The sequence below is a fragment of the Spinacia oleracea genome, chromosome 1, assembly GCF_020520425.1.
Source record: "Spinacia oleracea cultivar Varoflay chromosome 1, BTI_SOV_V1, whole genome shotgun sequence".
Taxonomy (NCBI): Eukaryota; Viridiplantae; Streptophyta; class Magnoliopsida; order Caryophyllales; family Amaranthaceae; genus Spinacia; species Spinacia oleracea.
In genome coordinates, this window is record NC_079487.1 from 110,586,439 (window position 1) to 110,601,628 (window position 15,190).

A 15,190-nucleotide genomic window follows, 5' to 3' on the forward strand; every position below is an offset into this window, starting at 1 on the left:
ACCAATAGAATTACAAGCCCTTAATAAAATTAACACTTAAAAAAGTGGCTTAAAAATCATTATATAATTGTCCGTTCATTGAACGGGCTTAAAAGCTAGGTTTATCAATACCTCACCATTTATTCTCTCCCTTATGTATTACTAATTATTTCAAGTTATTGAGATTATATCTCTATTATATAAAGGAACAACTAAGGGCTTTTTCGTAACATCATTTTTTGTGTCCCCCATGTAAAATACCAAAATACCCTCAAACCTTTTAATTTCAAACCCTTCCTGTAAAACACGGGAATCCCGAAATTTCTTACCTCTCGCGCTTCACTCTCGCACAATTACACATAGCTCTCTTTCTCTCTCCTAGGTGAATCACTCTCAAACCCTTTTAATTCTCAGTTCAATCTCCTCGACGGCGGCGTTTCCCTCGACAGCCGCGACGAACTGACTCGAGTGCTGAAACCGATTCGACGCGCGTACGAGTTGTAGATGGAAATGGGTTTTAGGGTTTCTATGAATCTTTTTCATTGGAGGAGAGAGATTCAAATTGAACTTTCGTAATAAATAATCGAATTTAGGGGTTTGGAAAGGGGATTCGTTAGATAAGAACAGATTGAAGGTTGATAATGGAGGAGAGAGAAAACGATGGTGGGTGATGGCTCCTTGGAGGCGGCGGCGATGGCGGCTCACCTTCAATTTCATCCTTTCAGGTAAATTTCAAGCTCCTCTCTCCACTTTTTCATTTCAGTGAATGATTCGTAATCTGGTTTTAGGGTTTTACTTCAATTCAATTCAACTTCTTACAGAATTTTCAAATGAAGCCCTGATCAATTAGAATTTGTGTTTTTGTGGGTAATGTCTGATTGAGGTTTTGTTAATTAGGGTTCTTGCTTATTGAAATTCATCGTTATTATGGTCGGATTTGGGATTTTCAATTGAACCCCTGATCAATTAGAATGTAAATTTATTGGGGGAATTTTAAATTGGATTTTATTCATGAAACTTAAATGTAATCACCAATCTATTTAGGCTTTATTTTTGTTAATATCAAGTAAATTGATGACTTTTAATTTTATTTTATTGACATCACGCAAACCATTTTCTCTAATATTGTTCGTAGTTTTAAAAATATGAATCGTAAAGGACGGTAATATTATTCACATACTATCATTTCGAACCTATTATTCAATCTATTTCTTAGTCGCTTATTATTAGTTAATAAATAATAATGGTCATAGCTAAATCTTATAACTCATATGGACATTCTTTACAAACAATAGAAGTTTGGTTGTGTAGTCTGGTCCCAAATCATAATTGGTGTTCATTAATACTCCGAGAAATATCTCTATTACACTGTATAAAATGGAAAGCGGGTTTGGTTTTGTTTAATTTGTCAATTTGTTTTTCATTTTGGATGATCTATTATAAATTTTTATTCTGTAAATTAATTTAGGGGTAAAGTGTGGATGATGCCCACAAAGGAAGATCCTGAGTGCTTTAGCTTTTGGGTATGCTCATCTTACCCTCTCTCCTATCCTATTGTCACTTATTTTAAGTTTAATAAGTCTGTTGGTGTGTTTATGATTGTACGTAGTTAACCACATTAACAAGGAGAAGGCAATCAGAGAGATTAGATCTTAGGCGGTTGAAAGACACAAAGGAGGTATTGAAACTATTTCCTTTGAACAAACAGATTTCAGGTTTTTTTTTAGTATGTAGAGTAAGGCCCTCTTTTTTGTTTTCAGTGGTTAGTTGTTGATTAATTTCATTGATATAATTATTTTGGTGGTGCCTTTATGGATTGTATTGCAAATTGCAAGTAGTTATGTTGGTAGCTGAGGAAATTATCGTATGATCCTCATCTCTAATGTTGCAGTTTTAATAAAGAATGTTACAAAATATGAACAGTGTTGTGTTGTACATCTTTGATTATGCATCGATGTTTTTTTCAAGAAGCTTTCTAATTTGTTTTATCATGTACCCTTATAAGTTTATTAGAGATAGTTTTTTCAAATAGGGCCACACACTAAATCACGATTTCTGATTCTTTTCCGCTAAGTCAATACCTTTACTCATGTGTTGTTGTACATGACTACATGCCTAAGTTGGAAACTCTGATTTGCTATTGTCGCTTTTGAATTTTTGATTGATGTCTGCATTATCAAATGAGTACGAGGTACTAACTTTAGCTGATTGTATCAGATTTTGATTGATAGCTGCATTAAACGAATTTAACCCTTTACTCAGATCGAGAAATGTAAGATCTTACCTTTCCGAAAAATCCAGCCCTTGAGGTTTGCTCCTCTCCTTTACTCTAATTAATTCTATATTCTAAGATTGTTTGGAATCATTTTGTGTTTGATATTGACAGTTTTCTGTAAATACAAAATTAAATTTTTGAGACCCTTCATTTGTTGTTGTTTCTGGAATAAATGAGCTAAACCTGATCATTTTTGGTTGATTCTCCAAACAAGTATAATTTCATTCAAAAAAACTTACCCTGTTACTTGGTAAACCAGAGGGTTGGTTGGGACTGGGGTATCCAATAATGATGAATCAACGGTGGATGATGCGAGTGCAGGGAATGGGAGTATGGAGGTTTGTGCATTTGATAACCGGGGAATGGGTCGAAGATACGCTCCTGTGAAAAGATCCGAGTGTACGTAAGTTTTAACAACAATGGTTAACTTCTTTTTTTAATTAAATTTTATGTTTATTTGTGGGATTTGTTGAACGATTTTGAATTCTGAGATGAACCCACATTAAGAAATTTTGTTTCGATTGATCTTGCTTTTCTAGTTTCTCAGAGTTTTTCGGAGATCAATTGTTTCAGCATCAACGAAACGAACAGCTTACAGATGCATAAAAGCAAGCAGGTTGTGGAGTTGGAGGGTGGTAGTAGGAATGACTCAATTGTGATTGAAAGATATGTGAGAAAGATGAGAGGAGCTACGATAACTTTCTATGAGATAAAATCCATGTTGCTTAATGGACCTGGCTTAACAACCTTTAGTGGTATGGCAGCGCTAATTGTTTTTTTCTTCTTTTCTACTTCCAATGTTACTAAGCGTGTATTTTGTGTATTAATATCATTTGTGTTTTGACTAATTCTAGAGGAAAAAATCATCCACAACACGTGACAACCCACTTCTTTCTACAAACCTGCAGATCAAGAATGCTCCTGTTTTAAGGAACTTATTTGACTTGCATGCACCTCTTTACCGAAATGTCTTTGTGTTCAAAACGTAAGCCTATTTATAGGCATCTTAATAAATTTCGTGACTGTTTGAGCAGCAAAAGATGCTTGATTGCTAGGAAAATGATGACTTGGGTTTATTTGTCTATACATTCTTTCCAAGTTAAAGACTTTGTGAAGAGAAAATAGCAGCAGAGATTGGTAGTTAGGCATTAATGTTATCTAACTTGCTTCCCCTCGATATGATTTCACAGTAGCTGGGAAGTGGGAACATGAAATCTTGTAGATTATGTTCTTAAGCTTAAAGAATTAATACGAGCCAATTTAAAGTGCATATGTAATTGTTCCTGCAGGAGCTATGACTTAATGGAACGTGTACTCAAAATCTATGTATACAAAAGGGGAGAAGCCTATATTCCACCACCCCAGTCTACGAAGATTATATGTAGCAGAAGGATGGTTTACGAAACTGATGGAGGGAAGTAAACGCTTACTGTAAGGGACCCTAAAAAGGCGCATCTTCATAGATTTTTTTTATTTTTTTTAGAGCAAACAGCCTACAGGCCTTAGATGTTGTTATTATAGGCAATGCAAAAATCCGAAGCTATAACATCCTCAACCACACTAGGGACACTCCCAACCCAAACTCTAACAGAGTAGTTTATAGGGGTAAGGTGAGCCATGGTGTGTGCAGCCTCATTAGCTTCTCTAAAAACATGATTAAACGCAACTGAATCAAACAAACTAGACAAGTGCATAATCTCACGAATTATCACACCTAAATACGAGCCATCATGCTGACCTTCCTGCAGCTTAATTCTTTACCACACTCAAGCAGTCGCATTCCACCACTATGCGCCTCACATGGCACTGCCCAGCTAGTTGCAATCCCAAAACTATGGCCTTGGCCTCAGCAACCTCAACAGACCACGGATATCGTACTTGCGAAGATGTTACCCTCCTAACACTCCCTTCATGATCACGGATGATGACCCCTAAGTTGCATCATGACTCACCACTTACCGCGGCATCAGTATTTACCTTCAACCATCCACTCGCAGACATCTTCGTAGAATTAAACAACTTTTCTGAATTTAAGTATTGTTTATTTTAAAAAATAAACACTATATTGTTGTAATATTTAGATGTTTATAACAGAGATGGTGTTAATTTTTTCTTTAAAGGAACTTTGGGAATAATTTCTCTTGCCTATTATTTTAGGTGATTAGATGTAGTAACACACTTTTTAGTTTTCATATACTCTTGCACGCATCGCGTGCATATAAGACTAGTAATTAATTAATAAAACTAATGACATTGTTAATTATTATTTTATAATTAAAACATTTTATTTAATATTAATAATCACTTAAATACGTAATCACTTGAAGCGTTTTATTTAGTATTAATAATCACTTAGATCCATAGTTTGGATAATTTTTAGAGGAACCACGTCTGTAATTAGGATTGTTAAGATCCATACTTACGAAATATTTTTATATGTAAATACTATGTAAATTGATTTTACAATGAAAAAGAGAAGGGTGAAATTTTAAGGGTGAAAAACTATATTAATATTGAGCTCTAATTATAGATGAAATTATAAGAATGTTGTTGGTGTAATTAATTTTTTGAAAAAAATTTAAATGAATCGTCAATTTACGTTAGAAAATTAACAAAGAACACAAAAAATGTTGACTTCTATCAACACCAACCCAACGGTAATTTGGGTAGAGGAAATGAAATTCAAGGGACACATGCCAACATTTTAATGGACCCTTCTTACTTTCTGACACGCAACAGTGCTATTGCATATTTTTCTTTTAAAAAAAAAAAAAAACGGTGTCGTTTTACCAAAAAAACGGGCATATTTTTTTTCCTGTCAGTGCGGGTCCCAACACTTCAGTGACTCTTTAGAGCATATGCAATGGTGAGTTGCTACTAACTCACTATACTCTCTCTCCTACTTGTGAGTTGCCTCACCATTGTAGGTGGTAACTCACAACTTCCTCATAGGAAGGGGAAGCAACTACTGCAGAGTCACCTGAACGGTGGGACCCACGCTGACAGAATCAAATTTTTTTTTGCCCGTAATTGGTAAAAACAACACTGTTTTCAATATATAAAAAAAAAATTGCATTATTTTACACTGACGCGCGTCAGAAAATCAAAAAAGCCCATTAGAATTTGGACGTGTGTCCCTTGCTGTCATTACCTCCGCACACAAATTACCTTCGGTGTTGATAAAATGTTAGCCTTTATTTTGTTCTTTGTTAATTATCTAACGTAAATTGACAATTCATTGTTTTTTCAAAAAAATAATTACACCAACGATATTCTTATAATCTATACTATAGATTAAAAGTCGTTTCTAAAGAAGTTTTCGTGACACGTGACGCTTTTCTTATTAATCATTCACTTTATGCGATTTTCACATACATGAAAAAGAATGTGAAATATGGTTTGCATAAGGTTCGAACCCTCAACCCTTGAGTTTAAACAATTAAGCCTCTACCACTAAGACATGAATTGTTTCATGTTATCATTGTGAAAATAAAAATAAATAAATGCAAATGTTCTTAATGTATTAACCTGGGGCATCGCCCGGGCCCAAAAACTAGTTTCATCTATAAATAGAGTCCAATATTGATATACTTTTTCGCCCTTAAAATTTTACCCTTCTATTTTTCATTGTAAAATCAATTTACATAGTATTTACACATAAAAATACTTTGTAATTATGGATCTTAATATCCTAATTACGGAAATGGTTCCTCTTAAAATAATCCAAACTATGGATTTTTCAATTCTCCAAATTTTCTAAGTAATTTTTCTTTTGATCCAAATAACCTTAACAATGGCATTAGTTTTATTAATTAATTATATAAGTTCAATAAGTAAAAATAATTAGTAATACATAAGAGAGAATAAATGGTGGGGTATTGATAAAATTAGGAGATGGAGTGGTGGACAACCTCACCATTGTAGAAAAATAAAGGAGGTGACTCATAATAGTAACTCAAGGTAGTGGAAAGTGATGTGGACGATGATGTGGAAGAGAGATAAGATCATGTATGGTTGTGAGTAGGTATGGTAGTGACTTACCACTACTTATGCTCCTAGAGCATGTGCAGTGATGAGTTGCAAGTAACTCACAACACCCTCTCTCCTACTTATGAGTTACCTCACCATTGTGGGTGGTAACACATAACTCTACCATGAAGAGGGGAAGCACCGACTGCCGCGGCACCTGACTAGTGGGACCCATGCTGGAAGAATTTATTTATTTTGCCCGAAAAACTGTTAAAACGACGTCGTTTATTTATACAAAAAAAATATACGTGCATGATAGCTCAGACGCACGTCAGGATAATCAGTAGGTCCAATTACATATTGACAAGTGTCTCATCTTTCCCCAATACAGTTAGTTTCCTATGCTCCAACCAAATAGGAGATAAGGAAACGATAGGGGTCTAAGTTATCAAAATTTTCACCGTTTGGGGTCCAAGTTTTTTTCCTACCCTTTGGGGTCTATCTTCAACTTTCAAGCAAATTAACTCATACTTAACTCACCGTTAACCATACATGAAATAAAAATATAAATATATACTCTAATTAACTAATTATATCTCAATTAATAAAAAGTAATGAAAAAAATTGCTTATATTAAATAATAGAAGCAAATAATCGTTCTTTTCTTAGTATTTTTGGCACTACAACTCACAACATCTGGTCACTACAACTCTCATACATTACCAAATGAGCACTTATTAAGGAGATGACATCCAAATATCCAATGTAAAAACATGTAAGGTTCAGATGGATATAAAAAACAAAAAATAATAAAATGGATCACCTCAAAGAAGAATGGGAAATAAAAAAAAAACAAAAAACAGTAAAATGGATCACCTCAAAGAAGAATAAGTTTTGGAGGTTGTTTCTTTCGTACCGAAGAATGCAACAACTATTTTTTTTTAAGCTTTTTAGTTTTTTTTAACGAACTTTTATATAAGGCGATCATCTTACGCAAAAGACCATATTAGTGTCATATAAGTTAAGCAATGGATCAATTGGTTAAGAAACGAAACTAATTAGCTAATCACTAGAACTAATTAGTTAACCAATGAAATCAATTAGTTAAGCAATTAAAGTGCGGTCTGACACAAAAATTACCCCTTTTTTTAATGTTGAAAGGTGAGAACTCCAGATTCCCAAATAACTATGCTTATTGCCTTGCAAATTTTGCAATGCTTAGGTAATTAATTAATGGAATAATCTCAAAAAAATAATAAAAAAAAGGGAAAAAATTGCTTATTTTTATTAATATTAGTTAGTTAAAAAAGAATTAGTTAATTAGAGTTATATATATATATATATATATATATATATATATATATATATATATATATATATATATATATATATATATATATATATATATAATATACGAAGTATATTTATTTCATGTATGGTTAAGGCCTAAGGGTGAGTTAAATATGGGTTAATTTGCTTAAAATTGTAGATAGACCCTAAAAGGTGAAAAAAAATAAACTTAGACCCCAAAAGGTGAAAATTTTGATAACTTAGACCCTTATTATTTCCTTATCTCAACAAAATAGTTGATGGTAATGAAATTATACCTTTTTTTTTTCCTTTGTTAATTTTCAAATTGTAAATTGACAATTAATTATAATTTTTTTCAACAAAATAGTTACACCAACGACATTCTTATAATTTTATCTTTAAATAGAGCCCAATATTGATATAGTTTTCACCCTTAAAATAGCTTACGTATTTAAGTGATTATTAATATTAAATAAAATGCTTTAATTAAAAAATACTTCATTAATAATATCATTAGTTTATTAATTAATTATACAAGCTCAATATCTATAAATAATTAGTAATACATGAGAGAGAATAAATGGTGATGTATTGATAAAATTAGGAGAGAGAGTGGTGGACAACCTCACCATTGTAGAAAAATAAAGGAGGTGACTCATAATAGTAACTCAAGATAGTGGAAAGTGATGTGGACGAAGATGTGGGAAAGAGATAGGATAATGTATGGTTGTGAGTATGTAGGTTAGTGACCCACTAATGCTCATGCTATTAGTGGTTGCGTCCCCTCCCCATGGTGAAGTTGTGAGTTACCACCTACAATGGTGAGTTAACTCACAAGTAGGAGAGAGAGTGTTGTGAGTTACTACTAACTCACTATTGATGGTGCTCTTAACGCTATACTCCCTCCGTCATGGAATAGAGTCTCATATATCGTAAGAGAATTTCCAATTTCATTTTGTATTCGGATGTCCGTATCATTTAAGTCGGCGCTTAAGGATATACTTCCTCCGTCTTGGAATAGAGTCATTCCAATTTTCCATTTTGTATTCGTATGTCTGTATCATTTAAGTCCGTGCTTAAGGCTATACTCCCTCCGTCCCGAAAAATTTGAACCGGTTTGACCGGCACATAGTTTAATACAATGCAATTGGCTTATTATTTAATTAGGGACGATGATAAAGGTCGCAAGTTGCGACAACATTTAGTTGTCGTAATCTTACGTGTCGCAGTTTAATTGGTACATATAAGCGCTACGTAGGATACACGTCATTATAATATTTTTACTATCAATGCTATATTTCTACTATGAAATATGTAAATAAGGTAGTCGATATGAATAAGGAAACAAATTAGAATATTAAGATTTTCCTACCTTTTTTTTTATAACATGTATAATAGATAATATAAGTTAAATATTTTAATTTCCAATTTAAATCATGACACATAAGCATGCCATGTCATCATTGTGACACGGCTTAAAGGTCGCATGTTGCGACCTTTATCATTTTCGTTTAATTAGATGTCAGTTGATAGTGAGGTAATTTTTAATATAAATAGGGGATATGTGTCAACTTTTTAAAGGGATAGGGGTAGGAGGAGGGTGCACGGGACCACAAAATAACATGGGAAGAGTACGTAGTTGATATAATATTAATAAAAGTTTATCATTTATAGAAATGGTGCAAGAAATTCGGGACGACTTTATAAGCGGTGCACGTATTCCGTGATGGAGTGAGTATTTTGAACTTACTTTCGTATCCTTTGCTACATTTTATTTTCAAATTCATTGCAACATTTTATTTGATCTTCATATCGTTGCGTTTTATATTCATTGTAACATTATATTTTATTTTCATATTCATTGCAACCTTTCATTAAAAATAGTCTATACGTTTTACATTCATTCCAACATTTTATTTTATTTTCATTTTTTTCAATTTAATTGCTACCTTTTCTGGAAACAAAGTCCTACAAGATATTTCTATGGATTTTTCAAAATTACCATCATATAAAGTCCGCCTTTTCAAATTTACCACCTTATAAAGTCTGTTTTTCAAATTTACATCCTTATAAAATTTTATTTAAAAGTTACCACATTATAAAACCACAAACCTCTAAAGTTACCACCACTTTTTCCGTTAGCGGGGACCATTTTTTTCTTTTGTTTTGTCTCTCATCCATTTTTCCACGATTTTCCCCTTTCCTTTTTCTTCATCTTTCACCAAATTCAATCATGGAAAAAAAAAATAGATATAAACAAAAGAAAACGAAAAAGTGGACCCCAATAACGAAAAACTTAACAATTTTCATTAAGTGGTGATAACTTTGAAGTTTTGTCGTTTTATAAGGTGCTAATTTTTAAATAAAATTTTATAGGTGGTAAATTTGTAAAAGTGAGCTTTATAAGGTGGTAATTTTGAAAAAAAGCCTTTTGTTATTCCACTAACTCACTCTATTTTTCCTACGATGTAAAATTGTTCCACTAACTCTACTTTATACGAACAATATAAAATTTCACTTACATTTTAAGACACCATACTATGTACAATTCTTGACCCCTATTATGTACGAGACAGGATACACCGTTGTCCCCCAACGAGTTATTCACCCATACCCAGGGGTAAAATAGCATTTTCACCTATTGCTTTGAAAAGTCAAACAAAGTACTAAGTATCGACAACAATGACAGTACTTACTACAACAATGACAATATTTTAATACAACAATATAATGACAATATTTATACCAACGAGGTCTTGCCCTAGTGGTTAAGACTGAGATCTTGTATACAATAGGTCACAGATTCGAATCCCCCGCCTCAATTTGTAATTTATTTGCCCTCGTGGCTCATTTCCAAAAACAAAAAAATGACAGTATTTATGTAAACGATGACAATACTTTATATAACTGTTGACTATATATAACAAGTTAACAATATTTTTACCCATTTATTTAAGGGTCAGCCAACTTTTCCAATTGCTTTTCTTTTACTTTTTTTAGGTGGGTATGAGAAAGGAAACTCGCTGGAGGATAGCGGTGTATACTGTATCCTCCCTCTATTTGACTATTATGTATACGGCTACACATACCACGCTATTTTAAAAATACTAGTTCCAAGAATATGTTTGTAAACATTTAAAAACCTACAGATATGGTACCAATTGAGATTGACATGAGTGGTTAAGGGCCTCTTGCTCCTTAACCAAGGTCTCGGGTTCGAGCCTTGGGAATGGAAAAAAATCTCAACTGGAAAGGATGATGTCCATCGAAGTACCCATGCAAACTCCCACGGGAGATTAGTCCACTCGCCGAAGGCGGTGAAAACTCCTCGTAGTAGAACCAAAGGAAAAAAAAAAAAAAACCTACAGATATGGTCAAGAAATTTATAGTTCAAGAGTAGTTACTATTTTTTCACATTTTGTCAAGATAAGACAATACAAAATGTGAGGGGTCGAATAATGCACCGTTATAATTAAACAACTACCCACCTTTATTTGTTACGGACGTGATCAAAACCAATCGAGTCGGCTTTAGTACAAACCTCATGCCAAAAGCCGTAAAATCAAGTTGGCCTTTTAACATGCCAAAGTTAGCTTTTTCGGGTTGAACTTTGGCTAAAAACATATTTTTAGAATTGTGCGCCTTCACTTATTTCGGGTCGGGCAAGCAAGTCCGGGTCATTCGATCAACTCTACTTCAAGGCTTCAAGCCTAGTCACAAGGGCAATATAAGTTTCCCCGTACAAATAGGGGTGGTGGGATTCGAATTTGAGGTCTTCACTCTTTCAATGTACTGTTAGCCACTAGGCCAAGACTTTAATGGCATATTTATGACAATAATAAATAGCTATATTTACAGACTTTAGCCAAAAGACCTTTAGGGAGAAGTTTGTCCCTTAATGAGGTGCTTTATCCTTTTAAGGGGGGGAATTTGCCAAAAAAGACTTTATAACTTAAATTTTGCGAGAAAGAAGGTTATATTTTTGGGTGAAGTCAGACCTTAAAATAAAAATTCTTTGCGAGAGACAACCTGTTCTCGCTTTCCGGCACTAACTTTGATTTTTCGGCCTTTGACCATCACGTGCAGGTCACTTGTTGTCGAATTTGTTCACCCTTTTCACCAACTTTTCGACATTGACTTTCGAATTCTTTTTTTTTTTTTTTTTTTTAGCTTTTATAGTTGAGAATTTTGGAGGAAAAATGGCGAGAATAGCTAAAAGTGATGTCATGTGCCTTGCACATGATGGTCAACAGCTAAAAAATAAAAGTCAATACCGGAAAGTGATCTAGGGTTATCTCTCGCAATAGTTTTAAGTTTAAGGTCTGATTTCACCCAAAAATTATATAATGTCATTTTTCGCAAAGTTTGAATTATAATTTATTTATTTTTTACAAATTTGCCTTTTATGGGAGAAAAGGGAAAATACTATTTGAATAATCAATAGGAGTACCTCCCCTCCTGCCCTTTTGGACGGATAGACAAATACTTTCTGTCGTTTCTTTACTATTTCCTCCGTCCCTTAATACTCGCACCGTTTCGACTAGACACGCTTGCCAATGCAAAACTTTGACCACCAATATCTTTAACTACATATTATAAAAACTTATAAAATATTAATATTTTGAAAATATATATTAAGATGAAGCCAACAATATATTATATACTAACATTTGTTTTCATATAGTAGAAATAAAATTGGGTCAAAGTGAATTATATGAATAGTGCAAAAGGTCAAAACGGTGTGAGTATTAAGGGACAGAGGGAGTACTTCACTTCTCTATAAAACTAGTTAAAACTAAACTATGTACCCTTACCCTAATCTCCACTAGTCACCCTTTCCTCAGAAATCATTGATTGTCGCCTTATATTTTTATCAAACCATTAAAAAAACATGCTCTAGCCTTTGTTTCGCCTGTTCAATCTAGGTGTTTAAATGTGTTACGGACCTACGCTGGCCGCATGCACCCGACCCGGTATGTGGTAATTACTAATTTGAGTAAATTATGATTTGTTCTTTTTACTTATTCTTCATCTATATACATGGTATGAATATGCTTATGATAAAGTTACAACATCTCTAAAATAATACGGAGTATTACATAATATAACCCGAAAGGTTATATACTTGTATAGTTATATTTCATAAGACTCGATCATATAAATAATCTATCGCAACTTAACAATGATAGGACTATCTAGGATATTTTGGTTCAACAATTATGGTTCGTGGCTAGATTATAGCCAATCCTTTTACTAAGGAACAAAACCAATGCTTTTTTGTTTTACATTTATCAGTAAAGGAGGGAGCAAATTATTCATTTATCCTAGGGAACCTTTTGTTTGAAGGTGGCTTTTAAGATGCTAAAGAATAAAGCATTACATTATTTATATACCAATAATGCAATTATTCCCAAAAAGTAAGAAGAGCATTAGGGCTTTTAAGGAAGAAATATTGGTCTATTTCAGAAACAATGGTCACCGGGGGGCTATTTAAAGACCAGCTTTTCCGGTTGGGTCTAGTGAGAGGTGTATAGACCTGTCAAACGGGTCGGTCGGGTCGGGTTGTAAAAAATTACTTTCGGGTTCGGGTTAAATCGGGTTGGTCACTTTCGGGTTCGGGTTTGCAAATGCTTGTTCAAGACCCAGAACTTTCGGGTTCGGGTTGACCCAACGGGTTGAGAGATTTTAAAACGCGCATTATATTTTCATTAATTTAGGTTATAAAAATACAAAATATTGGGACAAATTAACAAATTTTCCTAAGAAAGTTTATATTTAGTCAAATTCAACCATAAAATGGCGTATAATTCAAATTAAAATCATATTACACACAACAATAGTAAAAACAACGTGTCTATTATGCTTAAATTTTTCTCATAATCTCATTTATTACTATAAATACAATGATTTTCAATCGGTCGGGTCCAAAACGGGTTCGGTCGGGTTTTGACCCATTCCTTTTCGGGTTGCTCGGGTTCGGATAAAATCGGGTTACGGGTCACAAAATCTTGTTCATGACCCAGTATTTTCGGGTCGGGTTCGGGTCGGTTTTCGGATCGGGTCGATTTTTGACAGCTCTAGAGGTGTATGTTACACATTCAGTGGTGTATCCACAATTTTGAAATAGGATAGACATTTTCTAATAAATATTAATATAAAATATGTAGTAAAATAAGAAATAGTTCTTCTTTGAAAAAATAGCATGCAAATTAAAATTTCTTTTTGACATCGACTCAATTTGCATAAATAAAAAAGAGCTTGTAGAAATTGATTTCCATAAAGCATATAATATCTAATCATATAAATTTATTTGAAAAAGTATTTCTCTTATATAAAAATACTTTTCTAGATGTTGCCTTAATAAAAATGTATAATGATTAGAATTTTAAATAGTTAAAATGTGACTTACAGTCCTTGAACCCATGACCTCCCACTACACCAATGGAATACAAACCACTGAGCTACAAGTTCACGTGTGGTTTACTTGTTCCCAATTTTCTATTTATTGCATTCTACTTACTGCCTCACTTTCCTTTATTTTATTTTTTTACTTTTTTTATTTGAGGGTAGACAATTTTCTACCCTACTTACAATGTGCATCCGCCCGGCCCCCTGGTCACATTGACTGATAATTTATCAAGTTTTTATATACAAATAATACGTCAAGTTATATGCTTGTTGTAGACACCTAATTTGTGTCTCCCCTAGAGTCCAATGACGATGCCACCAATATATTTGGGCGGTTAATTTCTAAGTGCAAGCTACTAGTTGCAAATGACATATTTCAATTTAATTCCGAACTTTCGTTCAAAATCCAAGTACAATTTCCAAAGCAAACACAATTCTAATCCAAACACATTCTAATTCCAAAAGTCCAACTCCAACTCATAATTCAAAGCCATACAAATTCAATCCCCAAGTTCAATTTCTATATCGAACTTCCAATTCAAAGATACAAACCCTGGGCCCAAATCCTAACCTCGGGCTCCAATTTAAGCCCAAACACATTTCCAAAACACAATTTCAAAATCCAAGTTCAATCTCAAGACACCGATGCCACCATCATTGGCACTTTTCCACTCAAAATCATATAATACAAGTCAAACTCGGGCGCCGACCCCAAAATCGAGCATTTCGGCCGCCGACTGTAAAACCAAGCGAAACCCGTACAAATCATCAATCCCAAGAAACTTCTCAAAAATACCTCTTTCAAATACATTATTATTTATTGCTTATTTCAATTCCGCACCTTTAAATATTGCACCTTTCAATTCCGCACTTACTTTTTATGCAATTTTACTAGCCTAGTTCTTCTAGGAGATGTGGTTTACACCTAGCCCTTTTTCTAGGTGGTGATGTAATCTTTACTAATTCTGCACTTTATTTTCGATTGTGATGATGATTTACTTGTTTATTTCTTTCATCACCCAACATGCTAAATCAACAAAATATATACAAGTTCTAATCACGCTTAACAAAGATAATTTTTTGACAACCGGTTCAGGCTCCCTAAATTTGAATTAAAGCAAAGTGGTCACCATACAAACTTAACAATTTCAATGTTCTAATATGCATTTTCACCCACCTAAAAGTAGTGTCATGATAGAATTTTACTCCGAAAATGATGTTTGTATTATATGAACCTATTGCAAAATT